Below are 24,525 nucleotides of genomic sequence, written 5' to 3'. Positions count from 1 at the left end.
TCCGCTGACGTCACCGACACCATATTAGGCCCACGTCGGCATGATGACATCAGTTCCCTTTTTTCCGCGTCGTCAACGCTAACGGTTTTCTAGGGATTATCTGTAGCTATTGCAGTAACCTTGTTACTTTATTATTTAATTGTGCTTCATCGTCTTCACTCTCAACATGTCTTCGAAGAAGACCGGGTTTAAAGCTTGTGGGTAATGTGGCAAAACCATTTCCATAACGGATCCACATGAATGCTGCATATGGTGTCTTAGCTCCGACCATGACATCGAAGACTGCCTGCCTTGTAAGAAGATGACACCAAAGGCTATTCGGGAGAGAGAAACCAAGCTTCTCGTGGCAAAACTTAAAAGCAGAAAGGAGAAGAAAAGTTTGAGGTCGCTAACTCGGCGGTCAAGGTCTCGTTCGAGGTCGCACTCGGACTCGTCCTCGGCCCATGTTTCGAAGAAGAAGAGAACCCATGAGTCCCAACGTCACTCGAGGAAGGACTCTGGTTCAAAGCCGAAGTCACAGGTGAAACTGGTTGAGAAGGAAGTGGTGTCTTCGTCTTCGGATGAGCAGGACGCCGAGGGTGAAGTGTCGCGTGAGAATTCGCCAAGTTCACCGAGGCAGATACCGAATCCCTCTCCGGTTCCGTCCCATCCTTCAGGTCGGGAGGATGAAGGTGAGTCCGTCGACTCCGGTGCCCCAGCCCGAAGAGGAGGTCGACGATGTATCGACTCCGCGCCCTCAAGAGCGGCCCGAGGGTTCGTACCCAGCCTTCCCGGCTCCAGGTCAGGATCCGACGCAATTCCTGAATGCTATGTTCGGAATATACTCCAGGGCTATGTACCCCACTGGGGCTCCTGCTGGTCCCACGGGTCCCATGGCGTTTAGTCTGGGTGTTCCCCAGACCTATGCACCTGCGCCCTTTATGCCGGCTCCAGCGCCGCATTGGCATTTTCCGACTCCAAAGCCATCGACGCCGAAGCCGTCTACGCCGATTCCATCGACGCCGATTCCTTCCACTCCGATGCTGAAACCTGAACGAACTTGTGTGAAACTAACTCGTCCGACGTCTGGATCGGCACCGGCTCCGACGGAGTGGACAGTGGATCCGTCGGCATCGTATGTGAAGCACAGGTCAAGGCGTGAAGCCCAGAGGCTTATGGAGGAAGAAAGGTTTCATGAGGAAGATATGGAAGAGGGTGAGTTGCAGGAGTCTGAGGACCCATTTGATGACCTGAGGGAGGCTAGTGGCCTGGAAACTTTCTCCTGAGTGGGATATAGCCTCAGTGTCGGATGCACCCTCTAAGAATGTGGCTCCATACCATGTCGTGATAAGGAAGGCGGCAGACTTACTGAACATTACTCTGCCTACTGCTGAGTTTAAGTCACATATTCTCACAGAGGTCCTCCATTCACTATCGTCAGTGATTGAGCCAATTCTGTCATTTAATGATGCCCTAGTAGAGCCAATTTTAGAAGTTTGGAAAAAACCTTTATCAGCTTCTGCAGTATCTAGGGCTGTTGCCAGGAGATATAGAGTTGCTCCTAATGACCCGGAATTTTTGTCCACACACCCTCTGCCTGAGAGTTTGGTGGTTCAGGCTGCCTGTTCCAAGAGATCAACGGGAGCTTTTCCACAGGTTCCAGCAGACCGAGTCAAGGAAACAGGATCAGGCTGCTAAAAAGGTTTTCTCCTCTGCCAGCATGGCGTTGAAGTCCACAAACGCGACCTGCCTGATGGGGCGTTATATCCATGCCCTGATGGATACTGTAAAACAGTTGGTGCCAAAGATACCCGAGAATGATAGAACAGACTTCCATGAGGTAATCTAGGACACTCAAGCTGCAGCAAGGCAGGTGATCCAGAGTGGTTTGGACACAGCAGACTCTGTGGCAAGAGTCATGGGCTCTTCGGTGGCTACGAGGAGAGCTGCATGGCTTAAATCGTCGGAGTTTTCAACAGATGTCCAGTCTGCATTAATGGATCTACCATTCAACAGGTTTGGTTTGTTTGGCAAAAAGGCAGACGCTGCTTTAAAATGTTTTAAGGACAGCAGGGCGACAGCTAAGTCGTTGGGCCTTCAGACCAGGGGCACCTTTGGGAAACTCTTTAGAGGGTTTGGCAGATATTCTTTTCGTTCCTACAAGTCAACTTAGCAGCAGCCGCAGCAGCAGCAATCCGCCTTTCCGGATCATGCTGGCCCAGTGGGGGGTCGGCTTACTCATTTCCTACGAGATTGGGAATTGATTACATCGGATCTTTGGGTTCTCAATCTAGTGGAGAATGAGTATGATCTTCCCTTTCGGGAGTTTCCGCCAAATTACCCTCCTTGCCAGGGTTATTGTTCGGAGGACCACCTGCTTCTCCTGCAGGAAGAAGTCCTGGCGCTGTTCAGAAAAGGTGCGATAGAGGTGGTTCCGGAGCAGGAAAGCAATCCTGGATCTCAGTATCTTGAACTTGTATCTGAAGCAGGAGAAGTTCAAGATGCTCACCCTTGCTCAGGTTCTTCAGGCGCTGATGGAAGAAGACTGGATGGTGTCAATCGATTTGCAGGATGCGTATTTTCATATTCCCATCTTGAAGTCGCACAGAAAGTATCTCTGTTTCACGGTTGGGTCGCAACACTACCAGTTGGTCTTACTACTGCGCCTCGAGTCTTCACCAAGGTGATGGCAGTGGTGGCAGCACATCTCTGGAGGTCGGGGATACCTGTACTTCCGTATCTGGACGACTGGCTGATCAAGGCAGAGCCGCCGGAGAAGATGCTCCATCACTTGCAGGAGACAACTCAGTTGTTGCACAGGTTGGGTTTTTCGATAAATGTACCCTAATCTCACCTGGTGCCCTCCCAGCGCAACCTGTTCATATGTGCGGTACTGGACACTACTGTATGCCGTGCATTCCCTCCTCCTCAAAGGATTTGCGACATACAGGAAAAATTTTCCTTTGTTTTTCAATGGAGCGGTCGTTCCAGTCCTGAAGGTCCTTCGCTTGCTCGGTCTGATGGCTTTTTGCATTCTGCTGGTCAACCATGCACGCTGACACATGAGGGCACTCCAGTGGTGCCTACGCAGGCAGTGGTATCAACACAACCGAGATCTCAGGGAGTCAGTTAGGATCTCCAGAGAAACTGCAGCGGACCTGACTTGGTGGAGTGTGGAAGGCAATATGTCACAAGGAAAGCCTTTTCATCTACCTCCATCTGTGGCCACAGTGATAACGGATGCATCCACTCTAGGGTGGGGTGCTCATCTGGGGGATCTGGAGATAAAAGGTCTTTGGTCTCCAGAGGAAAGGTTGCTTCACATCAACCTTCTAGAGTTGCAGGCAATACGTCTAGCACTCAAGGCCTTCCTCCCTTCCCTTCGCGGTCAGTCAGTTCAAATCCTGACGGACAACACGACCGCGATGTGGTATGTCAACAAGCAGGGAGGAGTAGGGTCGCAGTGTCTCTGCAGAGAGGCTCTGCGTCTCTGGTCCTGGGTACAGGACCATCAGATTTGTCTGATGGCTAATCATCTGGCCGGAGTTCTAAACGTACGTGTAGACAGTCTCAGACGGCAGTTCTCAGCCGACCACGAGTAGAGGCTCAATCCAGAGGTAGTTCGTCAGGTCTTTTGGACTTGGGGAACTCCTCTGGTGGATCTATTTGCCACTCACGAGAATGCTCACTGCCCATCATTCTTCAGCCTCCAGTTTCCGATGCAGGGAGCCTTGGGGGACGCGTTTCAGTTGATTTGGGACTCGCAACTCCTTTACGCGTTTCCTCCCATACCCTTGATTCCTCGAGTTCTGAGGAAGATTCGCCAAGACCAGGCCCAAGTTATATTGATCGCCCCGGATTGGCCAAGAAGGGTGTGGTATACAGATCTTCTCCACCTCTCCTAGTGCTCAACCGCTCCGTCTCCCGCACAGGGCAGATCTCCTCTCCCAGATGGAGGGGCAGGTTCTACACCCCCACCTCCAGACCTTACACCTTCATGCCTGGAGATTGAACGGGGCAACCTGAGTTCCTTTCGTCTCCCACACGATGTGGTGGATGTCATTTTGTCAGCCAAGCGTGACTCCACTAAGTCCATTTATTCCTATAGATGGTCTAAATTCGTTGCTTGGTGTGGGGAGAAGTCCATTGACCCTTTAAGGGCTTGTTTGTCCAATATTCTTCAATTTGCTCTTTTCTTGGCCCAGCAGGGTTTTGTGGTGGCAACTATTAAGGGTTATTTGTCGGCCTTGTCGGCTTTCCTTTGTTTGCCGGACCAGCCCTCTTTGTTTAAGTCACCTATCGTTTTACGGTTCATTAAGGGCCTTACCAATAAATTTCCTCCTACTCCTTTTATTGTGCCTCAGTGGAATTTGAACCTTGTACTTACTTTACTGATGGGCTTGCCTTTTGAGCCGTTACACAAGTGTCCCTTGAGGCTTTTGTCTTTCAAAACTGTTTTTCTGGTAGCAATTACCTCGGCAAGGAGGGTAAGTGAGCTTCAAGCTCTTAGTTCAAAGCCCCCATTTTTATCCATTCATGCTGATCGAATGGTTCTTAGGACCAGGGCTGCTTTTCTGCCGAAGGTGGTAACTCCTTTCCACCTGGGGCAGTCCATTACCCTCCCTACCTTTTATCCTCCCCCCTCACCCTTCCAAGGAGGAGGAGAGACTTCACCGCCTGGACCCTAGTGTAATATAAACTGGGGGATTTTTACGTAAACCTCTAAAAATTACTTGAAACAATGAATGTTAGTTGACGGATAAACACAACTTTATTTGTTTACCCCGACAATGAATTTTGTCTTTTGTTTTTTTCAGTTACCACATTTTTTTGTCTTTTATACTCAGAACAAAGGTCGCCATCAACTTCATGTATGGCCATATGTGGTTTGAAAAACAAATTTGTAAATATTTACAGTGAGAAAATGCAACAGTAAACATGTGAATACATATAAATCAAAAAGGTGCTCTTGAACATAACATCAACATGGACAATTAGATCATACACTTTGAAAAATCACAATTAAACTTTGAAAAATCACAATTGTCAGTATGTAGCCTGGGGGGTGGGAGACTTTTCAAAATTAAACCCCTGACACTGAAACTGAATGAATCAGTGCAATTCAGGGAGAAATGCCCATTTTGTACATCAATCGCTTTGGCATGAATGTCAAACACGTGAGAAATGCCGACGCGTTTCGAATCCTGTTAAATGATTTGCAGGATTCTCATCAGGGCGGTGTAATTCTGGTCCATGGGCACTGTTTACAAAAAAGGGAAAAGATTGTTTTAATCAAACGGGGTCCTCGAGCCAAAATGCTATTAAAATTGTTCGCTTCACTAAGAGCGGCATACCTTGTATAATTCTTGCCCAAGGCTGCACTTGGTTAGTGAGAACGTCTGTGCCGTGGAGATGGACTGCAACAGAGTGAAGATTGGGTCAAACAACATTCTGGTGGAAGCAATGGTTGTTTGCCTGAATTGATGTGCGGGACGGGAGAGGGAATTTACCTTTACTCTTCGTAATCCGGCGGCGGATCTGCCAGTGTCCGGATAGTTGCTTTCTGTATCGACCGTGTTACATCCCTGATGAAATTAAGTTTGTCAAGAATGGGGTTAGTGATATTTGCCTACTCTGTTGGAAATATGTGTGCGGAGGCTTAGAAAACTTACTATTCTGTATGTCTGCCAACGCGGGGAATCTTCGCTCCGGAGGTCTGCTTTCTTTCTGTGTGAATCAGAGAGACAGGGGAATTGAAATCACTAGGCTGGTCTCTTTTGTGTAATCTATGATGGAGAGGGACGTATTTGAACGCCGAGGCTTACCAGTCAAAATCGCGTTGTCACCACTCTCAATTGCACTGCTCCATGGCACACTGTGAATGTAGGTGTCCGCGGCGGTGCCGGATGGTAAATACATAACTCATCTGAATCTCGGTTGGCCAATCAGAGCCGTTCGAAGCCACAAATGTGTTGTGGTGTCTTCTGGGATTTGTTGTCCCGTTGGGAAGCCTGTGATTCTCAAGCCCTGTCAATTTCGCTTAAACAGTTTAAACCCTTGTTGACACTGTCAAATTTTAGAATAAGGTATGCCTCTTTGCGCAGTAACATGGTGTTGACATTAGACTGGTGTTTAGAATCTATCCAGGCCAATATTGTCCATTTGAAATCGCTTCCACTGTGGTTGTTATTCACAAAATGTTCGACCATTGGCGCGGACATCACTCTTTTCTTTATTCGCGAGCGATGTTTGGTTATTCTCGCATTAATGGGTTGGCTTGTCTTGCCAATGTACACTCTTCTGTTGCACGGACAGACCACAGCATAGACAACATTTCTCGTTTTACAATTTGTGAATGCTTGATGTTTCCATTGCACTCCATTGTGGTTGAACATACTGCCTTCAAGTGTAGTTGAACACGATACACAATTTCCACATTTGTGGTGCCCACATATAGGTTTCAGATTCCACTGTGCTATCAAGTCACTTTTTTGTTGCGGAATATGACTGTCTGCTTTTATCAACTGTTGTCCTATGCTTGTGTTCTTACGCATGGCAAAGATTGGTTTTGATAAGGGGTACTCTAATGTTTCTAGTAAGTGCCAGTTTTTTAGAATAATGCGTTTAAAGTGATTTGTGTGTTGACTAAAAGTAGTTACACACACCAATTTGTCTAATTCACTTTTCTCTCTGACCTGGAGTCAAACTCCAGGTCAAAGAGAAAAGTGAATTTGCCATGCGTAAGAACACAAGCATAGGACAACAGTTAAAAGCAGACAGTCATATTCCGCAACAAAAAAGTGACTTGATAGCACAGTGGAATCTGAAACCTATATGTGGGCACCACAAATGTGGAAATTGTGTATCGTGTTCAACTACACTTGAAAGCAGTATGTTCAACCACAATGGAGTGCAATGGAAACATCAAGCATTCACAAATTGTAAAACGAGAAATGTTGTCTATGCTGTGGTCTGTCCGTGCAACAGAGTGTACATTGGCAAGACAAGCCAACCCATTAATGCGAGAATAACCCAATATCGCTCGCGAATTAAGAAAAGAGTGATGTCCGCACCAATGGTCGAACATTTTGTGAATAATAACCACAGTGAAAGCGATTTCAAATGGACAATATTGGCCTGGATAGATTCTAAACACCAGTCTAATGTCGACACCATGTTACTGCGCAAAGAGGCATACCTTATTCTAAAATTTGACAGTGTCAACAAGGGTTTAAACTGTTTAAGTGAAATTAACAGGGCTTGAGAATCACAGGCTTCCCAACGGGACAACAAATCCCAGAAGACACCACAACACATTCGTGGCTTCGAACGGCTCTGATTGGCCAACCGAGATTCACATGAGTTATGTATTTACCATCCGGCACCGCCGCGGACACCTACATTCACAGTGTGCCGTGGAGCAGTGCAATTGAGAGTGGTGACAACCGCAATTTTGACTGGTAAGCCTCGGCGTTCAAATACGTCCCTCTCCATCATAGATTACACAAAAGAGACCAGCCTAGTGATTTCAATTCCCCTGTCTCTCTGATTCACACAGAAAGAAAGCAGACCTCCGGAGCGAAGATTCCCCGCGCCGGCAGACATACAGAATAGTAAGTTTTCTAAGCCTCCGCACACATAGTTCCAACAGAGTAGCGCAATATCACTAACCCCATTCTTGACAAACTTAATTTCATCAGAGATGTAACACGGTCGACACAGAAAGCAATTATCCGGACACTAGCAGATCCGCCGCCGGATTACGAAGAGTAAAGGTAAATTCCCTCTCCCGTCCCGCACATCAATTCAGGCAAACAACCATTGCTTCCACCAGAATGTTGTTTGACCCAATCTTCACTCTGTTGCAGTCCATCTCCACGGCACAGACGTTCTCACTAACCAAGTGCAGCCTTGGGCAAGAATTATACAAGGTATGCCGCTCTTAGTGAAGCGAACAATTTTAATAGCATTTTGGCTCGAGGACCCCTTTTGATTAAAACAATCTTTTCCCTTTTTTGTAAACAGTGCCCATGGACCAGAATTACACCGCCCTGATGAGAATCCTGCAAATCATTTAACAGGATTCGAAACGCGTCAGCATTTCTCTCGTGTTTGACATTCATGCCAAAGCGATTGATGTACAAAATGGGCATTTCTCCCTGAATTGCACTGATTCATTCAGTTTCAGTGTCAGGTTTAATTTTGAAAAGTCTCCCACTCCCCAGGCGACATACTAACAATTGTGATTTTTCAAAGTTTAATTGTGATTTTTCAAAGTGTATGATCTAATTGTCCATGTTGATGTTATGTTCAAGAGCACCTTTTTGATTTATATGTATTCACATGTTTACTGTTGCATTTCTCACTGTAAATATTTACAAATTTGTTTTTCAAACCACATATGGCCATACATGAAGTTGATGGCGACCTTTGTTCTGTGTATAAAAGACAAAAAATTGTGATAGCTGATAAAAACAAAAGACAAAATTCATTGTCGGGTAAACAAATAATGTTGTGTTTATCCGTCAACTAACATTCATTGTTTCAAGTAATTTTTAGAGGTTTAGGTAAAAATCCCCTAGTTTATATTATACTGTGGCCCTACCTACCCTCTTTCCCACGGGGCCCAACCACCCTTGTTTTTTTGTATTTTTGGACCCTAAGTGGGCGGTGAGCTTTTACCTGGACAGGACGAGAGAGTTCAGGTCGGATGAGCAGCTGTTCGTTGGATTTGCTGGCTGCAGGAAGGGGAAGGCTGTGCACAAGCGCACGCTCTCAAGATGGATAATTTTATGCATCAAGATCTGCTACTCCCTGGCGGGTAAGGAACCTCCAGAGGGTATAAGGGCTCATTCCACCATAGCTAAGTCTGCATTATCTGCTCTTTCTAGAGGTGTGCCTGTAGAGGACATTTGCAGAGAACCGAGAATATCTCGCATCCCAGAGAAGCTTGCCGCATCTGGAAGATCTTCACGCCTTTATTTCTTTGTATCTGAACTTTGCCGCATTTCCCATCGCTGCAACATTGCTTGTCGTGGAAGCGCAACGCAACCTAAGGTACATTGACACAGAGTGTCACATCTAAGAACTGAACTGAACTAAGCTTAAATCTACCATCTTAAAGTAATCATTATGTGTCAGTGCACACTCACCAGGCACAGACACCACCAGCCATCAGTGCACAATTTCTACAGGCACACACACACCACCAGCGGTCAGTGCATGCTTTCACCAGGCACACACCACCAGCCGTCAGTGCACGCTTACAGACACACACACCACCAGCCTTCAGTGCACGCTTTGCCACCAGGCACACACACCACCAGCCGTCTGAGCACGCTTTCACCAGGTACACACACACACACCACCCGCCGTCAGTGCACGCTTCCACCAGGCACACACACCACCAGCCTTCAGTGCACGTTTCCAGACACACACACCACCAGCCGTCAGTGCATGCTTTCAACCGGCACACACACACCACCAGCCATCAGTGCACACTTTCACCAGGCATTCACACCACCGGCCGTCAGTGCGCACTTTCACCAGGCACAGACATCACCAGCCGTCAGTGCACGCTTTCATCGGGCACAAATACCACCAGCCGTCAGTGCACGCTTTCATCGGGCACAAACACCACCAGGCGTCAGTGCACGCTTCCACCAGGTACACACCACCAGATGTCAGTGCACGCTTTCACCAGGCACACACACACACACCACCTGCCGTCAGTGCACGCTTTCACCAGGCACACACACCACCAGCCGTCAGTGCACGCTTCCGCCAGGCACACACACCACCAGCCATCAGTGCACAATTCCTACAGGTACACACACCACCATCCATCAGTGCACACATCAATTGTTAACGCATCCACAATTAACTATTGTAGCAATTGCAGTATGGCGCACTTTACTTTTAAACATATTCAATCTAAAGCGCAGCATGCCACCATTGCTACAAAAATAAATACACATTTTTTGGCCTACAATTTATAGACTTTTGTTGCAATTGGTGTTGCAATATTTCACAATGCCAATAGCTCAAACTTAATTAATGCGAGACCTATTGCATTGCAAATGCTTGTTATCCTTGAGTCTGCAGTTTGCTAACTGTTCCATTGCCATAGCGTCCCAGAGTTTCCCCAGCCACATTTGTGGGGTGGGAATCTCTTTCTGTTTTCAAAATCTTGCCACGGTTATTCTTGCCGTCTTTAAGAGCTGAAATGTTAATTTTCATTCTTCTACCACCAGATTATTTCCCACCCATCTGATTTGATACCCAGGGGCACTGTCCTTGGGTCATCTGGCACCGTAAACCAATATGTCTTTAAGGGCTCAAAGTACTTCCTTCAAATACTTTAGAAGATTTACAGCGAGGTGTCAGATTTGATGTTATCCTTTTACAATTTTCAAATAATCTTATTTGCTCTCCCTGAAAAAGAATCTCCTCTAGTTCTACAGTCACCAACTCTTTGTGCTGGTCCATTATCTGCCAGTAAGAAGTCTTGGTCGAACTACATTGAAGTGGGATATGTGATGAGTAGTTTGGGTAGTGATCACTGCATCCCAGACATGAAGAAGGGTTCCTATAATTTGGCTGTAACACAGGATTTTCTGTCTGCTTCTTCTCTGCAACTATATTTTATGTTAAGACTCTTAGGATGTTGCATGGGCCTGCCCAAACCATAATGGGACAGTATTTACGTCTTTTTTGTACCGCTACCCTAGTAAACATAATTGGGCTCCCTTGTAAAATATACTTATATCCAGGAACTCTAGACCTGCTTCTGCTTTGTGGGCATAAGTAGATTTGATGAATGTCTTGAATATTTGCCCTTCCATACAAACTTAATTAATGCTTTTTGATTAAAGCAAACATTGCCATGTCTGTCTGTATCACGAGGACTAGAAATACATACCTTAATTGCGATATCACGTTTTTTTTTATGTCTGCTGTCCTGCCTAGCCATGAGACATGCAAATATTTATGAATGTCTGACTTTGTCCAGAATGAAGGATGGTGTAGTAATTCTCTGTAGTCTATGGCTATGGGTGATGAAGTTAACGCAAAGCTATCTCTCCTTTTTCCCAGTTATTTTAAGCTGAATATCAGATGTGAAGGTGTCTTTTTCTGCTTTCTCTAGGTTTATAGGTACCAATATAGACTTTTGGGTTGACTTTGCATCCTGATACCTCTTCAAATTCCTCCAAGTTGGGGTTAAGGGTGCATACTAACTGCACTGCATTACTAAATGTAAGCAAATCATCATCTGCAAAATAGATATCCAGTGCTCTTCTCCTTCTACCTCCACCCATCTTAAGTGCTTCAAATTACCTCACTCCTATTGGCTAAGTGGCTGTTACAAAGGAGGAGGATATTGGGGTTCAGTAGATACCCATGTTTAGTTCCCCAAGTCAACTAAAACCATGAAGACTGTATGTCATTCAGAAGGATTCTGGTCTTTGCTAGTTGGTATGAGGCTATCGTCATTCTTATGAAAGTGTTCCTCAGACCAAGTGACTTGGTGTCTTGGCCAAACTCACCATATAAAAGACCTTCTCCATAGTAAAGGCACAACGGTAGTCTTTATTTTCTTCTTATTAGACTTTCAACAGCGTAAGCCATCCTCCTGATGTTGCCTAATGTTTTGCAACTGTCATTCTCCTTTTGAGGGGCCACAGGGCAGGCAAGGGCTACAGGGCCACAGCCGTTGGATCTGCTGTTGCTTGCCTCTGATGTCATGGGGTCTCTCCTGCTATGGCTTTGCAAGCTGTGACAAGTACAACCCTGCAGCACTTGACTCTGTGGTTGCAATGATTAGCAGTCACAGGCTTCTCAGTGAGGTCAATGTGGGAGTACAACAAACTCAGCACATAACATCCATACAACGGTTTAATAATACGATTGGCTAGCCAGTGCGTATCTATGAAAAAAGAGAAGTACTTTAATACGGATGAAAACTCCATACTGTACACAACACAAATGTATCTGTATCTCAATCTCCAGTGCAGGACTGTTGCCTTCCCGGGGCTATTCATGATGCAAGTTATTTTGGGCATACTTGAAGCAAGTGCCAGGGATTACCCAAGTTTATTTTTTAACGGCGCCGACCGCTAGGGCACACTTTGGGCCCAATGCCATACCTGCAACAGCAAAGTCAATTCAGACACATTACAGTGTTTTAGCACCACAAGTATACAGACAACTCCCTTGTTTTAGTTTCAGTAAGAGAACAAGAGAAATAATATTATGTATAATGCTCAATTATATTAAAAATGTAAGATGAAAGTGTGGACTGTCACCAAAGAATAAAGTGCGTCAACGTGAATGAAGAAATCTTAACATGTGATCAGCATAAGGTTGTAATCAAATGAACCAGTCCAATATTTGAAGAAAATAGGGTAATGGAAAATTAAGGGACTATTCTTTTTCTGTATGGTTAGTTTCACAAAGGGAAACTTAAATCCCATAGTTCTTTTTGGGTGCACAAGTTTGCTGTTCTTAATAGTGTAGCTAACTTCTACTTCTAGAATATGGTGTTGATACCTTTTGACCCAGTGTGGTTTTTGCCGGTTTCCTCAGGACAGGAAACTAGTGGGGACTGTGCCTGAGAAAGGAACAACAGGGATTGAGTTAGAATATACTCCACTGTTGGCGAAAGTGAGGTACCACACCATGTAAAACTAAAAGAACAAGCATTGGCATAGCCAATAGGTCTCTCCTTGGGGACCTTATAAGTGTTTAGCTATGCAACAGTTAATGTTGTTGCACCAAGGACATTGTGCTGCATAACTAAATACTTATAAGGTCCTAAAAGCGAGACCTATTGTCTATGCCAATCGCGCACTGAAAGTTGACAGACCAGATTCGCTAATGTTAACTGAAACGAAAACCAGTCACTAACAGGGCCTGTTCAGTAAGCGGTTGGGTTTCAGGGGAGAGTACAAGTCTCAAAATGTTGCATTAACCAAATGTGGGCTCCAACCCATAGACAAAAGAAGCACAGGACACAGATGGACATTAAAATACAAGAATACAAGAGGATACTTCCTGTTGTGCTATAACTTACATAGCAGCAGAAAAGGATTTCGCCAGCAACAGAATGACAGGTTGTTCGGCTTCTGACTGTTGCAATATTGTGGTTTATCAGCAGCCTAGAGACTTCATAACCCAGATGCGGACTCAACAAAGGGATTTGAACCAAGGAATGCAGTGCATTACAACTGATTTTAACTGCAGACATGACTTCCGCTGGCTCTCCTTGAATAGCTACCGGAAAGAACTGGAACGTTAAGACGCCGGAGCATCGGTCATGTATCAAGCCCGTCAGTACTATTACGAGCAGTTTAGATCGATAAAGGACATGCTTAAGTGTCACAATATAGGCTTAAAGCAACAATATAATTAGTGCAGATCTCAGAGGATATTATTGTACATTCCGAGGTGCAACTTCAAAGTGTATTTCATTAATGTGATTAAGTCAGAGCCTATGGGCAGCCGTCATGTTTAAAGGTACAGTCGATGTAAATGCTGTACAGCCTGTAACAATGTAAAGGCATCGTCCGCCTCTCTTTTCAATTTAATGGCCTACACACAGGCATAGAAGGGGGGAGAAATAAAAGCACTGGGCTGACTGCTTGGAAGCGGAGGTATGCACGCCTTGAATGCTGCCTGCTGTGAACGCCTCCAGGGCTATAATGCACTAAGTTGGCGCCCCGCTCCTGGTGGTGTGTGTAGGAAGGTAGATCCTGACTATGGTTGCCCCCAACTTTTTGCCCTGTGTTTTAGCTGGTTTTTGACATAGTTGGCCTGGGACCCTGCCAATCAGGACCCCAGGCCTACTGCTCTCTCTGTAAAATGGATTCCATGTACCTTAGGTGCAGTAACCAATTGGTACTGAGCCACCTTATCAGACCCTGTAACTCAGGGCATAGGTGTACCCAGGGCCTACTAGGGGCTGCAGCATGTATTGTGCCACCCCTGGCTGGCCATCTAAATCTGACACAACTGGCTGCACGACAGCTGGGGCAAAGTGGTGTAATCACCCTTTGCTGTATATATAGTATACCTATATCTAACCCTAAAATGGACACATGTATTCCTATCAGTCACTCCTATGGCAGGCCTTAACAATCCTGAAGGCAGAGTGCTTGGAATTATGTGAGATGGTGCTCTGGCATGAGCTCAGCCCGTCTGCAGCTTGCGGAACCAAGTCCTAATAGCTGTTCTATGATAACGCCTACCATATACTCTTAAGTGCATTATAATCCTCGCGGTTATGTGCCAACTTTGGTATCGCTTTATCAAAACATGTCGAGTAAGGTGTCATACGAATTGGAATACTAACCCGTCGCCAGAATGGGTTAGCATTCCACCCTTCTAGAGGGACACAACATGTATGTAACTGTGAACCCCGGTTAAAGTTAACTCGAGCCTCAGCATCACAAAATGGATGCTGCCACCACAGACACAAGTCTGACCTCCTGCTGCTGGGAGTCCTTCCAGCGAGGAGAGCTTGGACAAAGGGTTTCCTGTCAGGGGCGGTGCTAGCACCATCCCAGACAGGGTTTTGTGTATCCTAGGTAAGCAGGGCTGAATAGGAAGGTGACTGCAGAGTGGCACCCCGGTGCTCACTGTGCATCTACCAGTTTGAACCAGTTCCAGGGGCACACCAGCCCCTGAGCTTGGGAAAGTCTGGCATGGGAGAGGGGTGTAACCACCCCCCTTCCTGGTCCCACCCATGGGCAGGACCTAGTCCCGTACCAGCCCCTTTCTTTAGTATAAAGGTGGGAGCGTGGGCCCTTCCAAATTAGATCATCTTTGAATCCTGAAACTACTTTCTACGAAAGTAACTCAAGACTTCTTCTCAAGATTTCTCCCTTGTGACTAAGGAGTAGTCACCCTGCATCTGCGGGCACCAACTAAGAACACTGCGGTTTGCTGCACGTCCTTCCTCCGGAATCCGACTGACCAGCACGACGAGACCCGGCTTCCCTGGCACCTCTGACCTCTACCTACATCATCAGCCCAGCTGAGATCCGTGGGTGTGACGAGACCTCGAGGGACCGGCCATCTTCAGAACTGCACGACGCTTATCCAGCACGACCGCCGAGGGATCCTCGAGTGAGTGCTTTGGCGTTTGAGAAGCCCTAACCCTGAGCAGCTCCAGCACCGAAGTCCAGCCCCCCAGCATTCACGAGATCTGCGTGGGGCCCTTCTGCTCTTTGCTGCTCACCGCGTTGTCCGGCCACTTGCCTGCTGGCTTGTAGTCCTCTTGACGACGAACGACGACATCTCTATTGCTGGTCTGGTTGCTCCAGACTGGCCCTTGCTCCCCTCCAACAGAGGAGCACCCGGACCCTCCTGGTCCACTCCAGAAGCCATTTTGAGTCCACCGCGTGGGCTTGCATTTGCCAATAGTTGTTGCCCCACTCCTGGGTCCAGCGACGTCGACAGCAGATACCATCGTGGGACAGCTCGCACCTCCATCCTGGTCGCCGAAAAAGCCTCCTGGTCCGAGAGACTGCAGAGCCCAGCGTCGCCCACTCACCTGGTCGAGGTGACTTCGTCCGGTGCCATCCTGGTGCCCATCTAATCACTGGCTAGTGATTCAGAACTTGGTCCCCTCTGCTTACAGGTATCCTCCATCATCGATCCAGGCTTGGATCACATCGAACTTCATCACTGGTCGCCTGCCAGCAACTTCTTCTTTCAGGCTCCATAGACTGCAACGAGGATTCCCGACGTCTTTTCAGCCCTATGCAGCCGCAGCCCCTGGGCTAGGTAACCTGAGCATTTCGGTGCTCCAGCATAGCTTAACTATCTAAGTGCCCAGATCCTTTTTGTTTCAGCTCTATCTAGTCGGATTCGTCCGATAACACTAACTTTACGAAATCTAGCATCCATAGACTTTGTCCCGCATCCCGCGTGAGAGTGCACACTCTGCACCCGATCTCCCTAGGCCTCCTGCTCGTAATCTGAAGGTTCAGTAGTCCAGTCCTAGCGATCCTAAAGCCTTTGAGACTAGTTACTTACCTGCTAGTATTTCGCATTCCACTTTTAGAGTATATGGTTTTTCGTGCCCCTCGGGCATTTGCGTAAATTGTGCGACTTTCAGAAATTCTTTAAGAGCTTTGTATTGTGCTTAGCGCCCTGTCCTCATAAAGAGTCCAGGGCTGTTGTGTTCTAAATAAATATACTTTTATTTTCATAACAACTTGTGTGGTGTCCTTTCACTTGATGTTCAAGGGGTATATGTGATGGTATAACAGCTGGCTTAACACGTCCTCTAGAGTTTAGCCTAAAGACTTCTCTTGTCCATGCTACTAGGATAGCTGGTCTAACAGGTTGACTTACAACCAATCATCAATAAGGGTCGTTTGGAATGATACACAGGGATCACTAGAATAGTGAGCACTACATATCAGGCCAACTTCTCACAGTGTGCATGCCTTGAATGCTGCCTGCTGTGAACGCCCCCAGGTCTACAATGCATTAAGTTGGCGCCGCCCCTCCCAGTGGTATGCATGCCTTGAATGCGGCCTGCTGTGAACGCCCCCAGGTCTACAATGCACTAAGTTGGCGCCCCCGCTCCCGGTGGTGTGCATGCCTTAAATGCTGCCTGCTGTGAACGCCCCCAGGTCTACAATGCATTAAGTTGGCGCCGCCCCTCCCAGTGGTATGCATGCCTTGAATGCTGCCTGCTGTGAACGCCTCCAGGTCTACAATGCACTAAGTTGGCACCCCTGCTCTTGGTGGTATGCATGCCTTGAATGCTGCCTGCTGTGAACGCCCCCAGGCCTACAATGCATTAAGTTGGCGCCGCCCCTCCCAGTGGTATGCATGCCTTGAATGCTGCCTGCTGTGAACGCCTCCAGGGCTATAATGCAGTAAGTTGGCGCCCCCACTCCCGGTGGTGTGCATGCCTTGAATGCTGCCTGCTGTGAACGCCTCCAGGGCTATAATGCACTAAGTTGGCGCCCCCGCTACCGGTGGTGTGCATCCCTTGAATGCTGCCTGCTGTGAACGCCTCCAGGTCTACAATGCACTAAGTTGGCGCCGCCCCTCCCAGTGGTATGCATGCCTTGAATGCTGCCTGCTGTGAACACCCCCAGGTCTACAATGCACTAAGTTGGCGCGCCCGCTCCTGGTGGTATGCATGCCTTGAATGCTGCCTGCTGTGAACGCCCCCAGGTCTACACTGCATTAAGTTGGCGCCGCCCCTCCCAGTGGTATGCATGCCTTGAATGCTGCCTGCTGTGAACACCCCCAGGTCTACAGTGCACTAAGTTGGCGCCGCCCCTCCCAGTGGTATGCATGCCTTGAATGCTGCCTGCTATGAACGCCCCCAGGTCTACAATGCACTAAGTTGGCGCGCCCGCTCCTGGTGGTATGCATGCCTTGAATGCTGCCTGCTGTGAACACCCCCAGGTCTACAATGCACTAGGTTGGCACCCCCGCTCCTGGTGGTATGCATGCCTTGAATGCTGCCTGCTGTGAACGCCCCCAGGTCTACAATGCACTAATTTGGCGCGCCCGCTCCTGGTGGTATGCATGCCTTGAATGCTGCCTGCTGTGAACACCCCCAGGTCTACAATGCACTAGGTTGGCACCCCCGCTCCTGGTGGTATGCATGCCTTGAATGCTGCCTGCTGTGAATGCCCCCAGGTCTACAATGCATTAAGTTGGTGCCGCCCCTCCCAGTGGTATGCATGCCTTGAATGCTGCCTGCTATGAACGCCCCCAGGTCTACAATGCACTAAGTTGGCGCGCCCGCTCCTGGTGGTATGCATGCCTTGAATGCTGCCTGCTGTGAACGCCCCCAGGTCTACAATGCATTAAGTTGGCGCCGCCCCTCCCAGTGGTATGCATGCCTTGAATGCTGCCTGCTGTGAACGCCCCCAGGTCTACAATGCACTAAGTTGGCGCCCCCGCTCCTGGTGGTATGCATGCCTTGAATGCTGCCTGCTGTGAACACCCCCAGGTCTACAATGCACTAGGTTGGCACCCCCGCTCCTGGTGGTATGCATGCCTTGAATGCTGCCTGCTGTGAACGCCCCCAGGTCTACAATGCACTAATTTGGCGCCCGCTCCCGTTGGTATGCATGCCTTGAATGCTGCCTGCTGTGAACGCCTCCAGGGGTATAATGCACTAAGTTGGCGCCCCCGCTCCCGGTGGTATGCATGCCTTTTATGCTGCCTGCTGTGAACGCCTCCAGGGCTATAATGCACTAAGTTGGCGCCCCCGCTCCCGGTGGTATGCATGCCTTGAATGCTGCCTGCTGTGAACCCCCCCAGGTCTACAATGCACTAAGTTGGCGACCCCGCTCCTGGTGGTATGCATGCCTTGAATGCTGCCTGCTGTGAACGCCCCCAGCTCTACAAAGCACTAAGTCAGCGTCCCCGCTCCTTGTGGTATGCATGCCTTGAACGCTGCCTGCTGTGAACGCCCCCAGGTCTATAATGCAGTAAGTTGGCACCCCGCTCAGCTGCCTTCTGCATTTCTGTGGAGATGTTTAGTTAGCAAGTTAACAAACCTGAATCACATTACTGTAAAAAGTCCACTTCTATACATAGAAGGTGACAATAAGGTTAACAAGGTCTTGCGTTGTGACCGTTGTGCTGCCATGGGTTTCTCACGGTGCCCCTTTCTCCCTTGTTTTGATTACTCTGGCCGCCAGCGGTGGCAGACGGCTTGCATGGAGGAGCCTTTCCTGGGGGGGGGTCCTACATGCAGGAGCCTTGGGAGCTGACTGGCCGAGGTGACATCTGGGTGCAATATACACACGAAGCTTCAGCCCAGAGTGCAAGGCAGGAGATGCAGAACTGACTGCACGAAGGGCAAGAGGCAGGTAACCCAAACCGAGAGTACCGAGACGGAGAGAGAGGGGGACAGGCAGTTCCAGGGAGACAGGGGCAGAAGACACAGAAATTCACTGAAGGTAGGTACGGGAGACAGTTAAAATAAATGTTACCAGGGTCACAGGGGCAGTAGACAAGAGAAGCGGATGGGTCCATAGATAAGATAACACAGTGCTGGGGAAATTGGGACAAAGGATGTGGATGCTGACTGGAGGAGAGGGCAGGTGATGCAGAGACACTAAAAATAGACCATGCCATCGGCACAGAGACAGGAACTGGCTGGTTGCGGGCAGGAGATAAGTGGAACAGGCAGTGCCAGGGGAACAGGGACAGGAGACCCGAGGGATGAACTGGAAGAGGAGGCATGAAGTGGATAAATCCGACGGTGCAAAGGGTACCGGGGCAAGAGACATGGGATAAAGAAATGAAAAGGAGCACTGTAATATGGGTTCTGGGGCAGGAGACAAGAGAACAGGAAGGACAGTAGATGATACAGATAGTAATGGGGCAGTCAGAAGACTAAAGAGTGGTGAAATTAACTTGTATGGTTAAAGGTTGTTTAGTTGTAGTTACTACGTACAGAAATGCAACGTGAGTGTTAACTCGATAAAATAGTCTATATTCTGAAGACGAAGGAGCTTTAAACATACCTTCTCTCTCCTTTTCCAGCCACAAACGATTCAGCCTCCCCAGCTGCTTTTCCTGATTCTGGGCCATAATTACTCATTGGCAAGGGAGGCAACTCGCGTTGAGAGTGAGTGATAATGATATAGCGTAGGGCGACAGTCAGGATAAGAAAATTGGATTAAACACACACATATCTATTCCTCACTGATTTGTTTACAGAAATACCAATGTGGCTTCCCCAATACAAATGAATCCACAAGCTCTCTAGTGTTGAAAAGAAAGTGGACGGAGGTAACAGGAATCTAACACTAATGTGTTTCTTTCAGATGCACAAGTTACTTGCCTTCGGTAACGATATATCTGTAAGAAACATTAGTTAGTGTTAGATTCCTTACCGCCACACTTATCTTACCCGTTCTGCAAACCGATATCTAGGGTTAAAGACATTCCTTTCAGGGCCCTAGTTTCATGGCACCAGTGTTGTTTTCTTGCATGGCTCTGCGTTCCTGGCGCGGAAAGCTATGTACAGAACTGATGTCAGCGCGCGAGGGCGGGGTCTAAGTACTCCGTCATCCCAGCAATCACGACGACGGACGCGGAGCCGCAGACGACGCCTACCGATGCGCAGGGGTAAAGCTGACGAAAACTTTCCAGATCCAGTCTGACGCCTGGGGATATTCTAAGGTAAGGAATCTAACACTAACTAATGTGTTCGAGGCATGTGGGCTGCTGAATTCATATCTGTGCATAGATCGCCGCCTAGTGTTGGGTCCGGATGATTGCACATTGTTGTCCTGGAAGAGTCTTCGAAGTATCACTAGATAGGTGGCTCCTCCCCTGGACTACAGTGCGCATGGGCATCCTCTCCATCCTCAGATTGTTTTTTTCCGCCATTTGGTTCGGATGTACTTTCTTAACTCAAGTTCGGAATCGATATAAAACACTTTTTCACAAGGCCAAAAGGCCTTCGGGGCGTCGGTATTGTCTTTCGTTCGGTGCCTCGTAGTTGTTCCAGTTCTTCGAGCCGGACGTCGAAGGCCGCTTGCCGTTTCGACACCTAATGCCCCATCAACGATCGACGATGGAACGGAGCCCGTTCAAACGATGCCCCGTTTGCAACTCTAAATACCCTCACATCGATGTGCACCCGGTGTGCAATAAATGCCTATCCCCAGACCACGATGAGGCCAGCTGCATGGCATGTTCTTGGTTCAGGTCGAAGAAAACACTTCAGCTTTGACGCGCCGCGAGACAGTCGGCGCAGAAAACGGCGCCCGACCTGGAGAACATCTTCGAGGCTGAAGCCGACGAGGGCGTCGATGAAGAGGATCCTGAACAACAGTCGGATCCTGCGTCTGAGCAGAACTCTTACTATGATGAGGACGAAGAAGAAGACTACGTCCATGAATAAAGACGTCGTCGAGGTAGGAGACGACGCACAGGCCATCAGAGCCGTCAATGACGACTCGAGCGATGAGCAAGGCCCAACCGCAGTAGCGGGGCCCGATAATGACACTGTACTTCAAAAGGCTTAGGTCGAGGCATCGCCAGAAGGCCTTAGCCAAGATCTTAATCCACATTCTATAGCCCCGCGTCAAGGCCCGGCTAAGAATATTTCTAAAGAGCCATCGGTCGATAAACCACAATCAGCGGTGAAATCAAAACCGAAACCGACAAACACTAAATCGAAACCGAAACTGCTCAAGACAGTCCTCGGATTCATCGGATCCAATCAAATTGAAGAGTGTCATCGACCCTTCGGGGTCACAAGGGGGTGTCTGCCCGAAGATCGGGGCGCTGAAGCCTGTAACTAAGGTCAAGCACGTCGCACTGACGACGTCGACGTCAAAAGATGGCGACACTAACAAGGGACTCAAGACTCAGAAGACTCTCGATCCGAAGCTTCCAGCCTCCAAGCCACTAGTGGTCAAGGCCTTCGAGTTGAAGACCAAAATCAGCCCGAAAGAGCATGTCAAGCCGAAGCAGAAGAGCGTGCCTGCTACACACCAAGAGATCGAGTCGACGCAAGGCCACAAACAAGGTAGTGATAAGACAAAGTCGTCGGATCGAAGACGGCGCCACCCTCGAAGAAGGTCAGCCCGTCTCCAACGCTTACGCCACCAATAAAGTACGGACTGCCCCCGACCGCACGACCTAAGGCGTTCGAGCCACAACAAAGCACCAACACAGCCAAAAAGGTGTTGGTAGTCTCAAGAAATCAGCCCATAGAAGAGGACATTGTGTTCCTAGCGCCCTCCTATGATAATCAGTCTAAACTATTCATTGACTCAGATTCTGGCAGACTCACTGTTTATAAAAGGAAGATCATTCCAGAAAATCCTTTGGAGTCATACAAGATCCCACTGAAAAAGAAGAGGGACTCTGCCACCTCACCTGTTCTTTTTGAGCCTGTAGAGTCCTATGGACAGGAATACACCTACTCTCCCACACGTACCACTGAGGATGTGGGGGAAGGATACAATGAGGATGAATTTAATTATCCTATTTACACTGATCAAGAGGAGTCTCAACCCTAGACTGACCCTGTTGACCCTGGTGAGCCACACACCACGCCTGACACTCAGTCCTATACAGTCAAAACCTCGCCTACTGAAGATACGGCTGCGTTTAACACATTGATTGAAAGGGCAGCCAATAATCATGATGTAGAAATGCACGCTGACCCAGTAGAGAAAGACTTTTTGTTTGACACTTTCTCAACTTCAGAAAGATCAGTAAAGACATTGCCTATGCTAAAGGGTGTCCTTAAACACGCTGGTGACATTTTCAAGGAGACCACAAGGGCAAGGGTTGTGAACCCAAGAATTGAACGGAAATACCGGCCTGCGCCTGTAGACCCTACGTATATCAAGGGCCAGCTCCCATTGGACTCCTTAGTAGTGGCTAATGCTCGTAAGAGAGCAAACTCTCAGACAAGTGGTGATGCTCCTCCTCCGGACAAAGAATCCAAAATCTTGGAAGCTTCTGGCAAACAAGTAGCGGCTCAAGCAGCGAATATTTGGAGAATCTCAAATACACAGGCCCTATTAGCCAGATATGATAGTGCTCATTACGACACGTTAGAGCAGCTACTACAACACCTGCCTGATGCTTATAAGGAGGGAGCAGAAATGCTAATACAGGAGGGGAAGCTGATTTCAAATGCATCCATTAAATGTGCGCTAGATGCAGCAGACACAGCAGCTAGGGCCATCAACACAAGTGTGATGCTCAGAAGGCATGCCTGGCTACGCATCTCTGGTTTCAAGCCAGAGATCCAAACAACTTTAATCAATCAGCCGGTTAACCCTGACTTTCTATTTGGTCCTGATGTAGACACGACCCTAGAGAAAATTAAGAAAGACACTGAAACAGCCAAATCCATGGAGGCTCTGCAGTCATAACAGTTCAGGGGCGGTTCCTTTCGTAGCTCCGGTAACAGGGGAGCCTCTAGAGGTCAAGCATCACAGCAAGCCCAATACAACAAAGGAGGCACACAGACCACCTATACCAAAAACAATAGGGGTGGATACTGTGGGAACAGCACAAAAGGCAGAGGACGAGGAAATAATAATGCCAGATCCTCCGCCACCAATAAACGGTGATGTCTTGTCACTGCCCCCAGACCATATAACACCGGTCGGGGGAAGACTTCAGCAGTTCCTGCCTGTCTAGGAAGGCATTACCACAGACAGGTGGGTAAGACAACTTATCCAATAAGGCTATTGTCTAGAACTAACCTCCACTCCACCCAACATACCCCCAAGGCACCGTCCTATGTCCGCAGAGCACATGCACTTATTGCAGCAAGAAGTCATCTGCATGCTGCAAAAAGGGGCCATAGAACTCGTGCCTTTAGAACAACAGGGTACAGGGGTGTACTCACTGTACTTCTTAATCCCAAAGAAGGACTGGTCTCTCAGGCCCATACTGGACCTCAGACCCCTGAACCAATACATCTTGTCAGAACATTTTCACATGCTCACTTTGCAGCAAGTTCTACCATTGCTCAGTCAGGGAGATTTCCTAGCAACCCTAGACCTGAAGGACGCATATTTCCACATTCCAATTCACCCAGGACACAGGAAATATCTCAGGTTCACCATAAACAACCAGCATTACCAGTTCAAGGTCCTGCCTTTCGGGGTCACTACAGCCCCCAGAGTGTTTACCAAGTGCTTGGCGACAGTAGCTGCGCAACTTCGGAGACAACCCATCCATGTCTATCCTTATCTGGACGACTGGCTTATCCAAGCAAAGTCAGCCCAGCAATGTGCCAGCCACATGTCCCGCACGATTCATCTCCTACACAGTCTAGGATTTTCACTAAATTACCCAAAATCTCATCTTCAACCCGCACATGTACAACAGTACCTAGGAGCGACAATAAACACTCTGGCAGCAACAGCACAGCCAAACTCAGCGAGAATCAACAGCATGCAATTGCTGATTCAGAAATTCAGACCCCAACACTCACTCCCAGCGCAAGTATTTATGCAGCTGATAGGCATGATGGCCTCCTGCATCTTCATAGTCCCTCACGCGAGGCTACACATGCGTCCGCTTCAGGAGTGCTTGGCACGACAGTGGAACCAGGCTCAAGGACATCTAAAAGGCCTAGTGTTGGTGACCGGTCGTGCATACAACTCTCTGCATTGGTGGAACGCACAAAACCTTTGCAGGGGACGACCGTTCCAAGAGCCTGTACCACAGATAGTGCTGACGACGGACACATCTCTCCAGGGCTGGGGAGCGCATGTCCTCCATTATACAGTGCAGGGACTATGGACGACGCAGCAGCAGAAGATGCAAATCAACCTGCTGGAAATGATGGCAATCTTCATGGCGATGAAGGCGTTCAAATTGCATTTGTGCAACAAGGTCGTGCTGATCTGGACGGACAACATGACTGCCATGTATTACATCCAGAAGCAGGGAGGGACACACTCTCCAAAATTGTCACACCTAGCCCAGAGCATGTGGAAGTGGACCATTCAAAGAAACATGTTCCTCATGGCGGAACACCTCCCAGGCAAGGACAACCAGATGCGGACC

At 48.2% G+C, this 24,525-nt stretch overlaps 1 protein-coding gene and 1 pseudogene across 1 annotated transcript in view; both read left to right on the top strand.

The window, feature by feature from the left end:
- Positions 1–24,525, top strand: part of LOC147728645 (serine/threonine-protein kinase Nek1-like) — a 460,469-nt gene that overhangs the window by 25,343 nt on the left and 410,601 nt on the right. The gene's annotated exons all lie outside the window — the stretch shown is intronic.
- Positions 302–22,874, top strand: LOC147728647 (uncharacterized; annotated as a pseudogene).

The sequence above is a fragment of the Lissotriton vulgaris genome, chromosome 3_1, assembly GCF_964263255.1.
Source record: "Lissotriton vulgaris chromosome 3_1, aLisVul1.2, whole genome shotgun sequence".
Taxonomy (NCBI): Eukaryota; Metazoa; Chordata; class Amphibia; order Caudata; family Salamandridae; genus Lissotriton; species Lissotriton vulgaris.
This window is presented reverse-complemented; position numbering and strand designations above follow the sequence as displayed.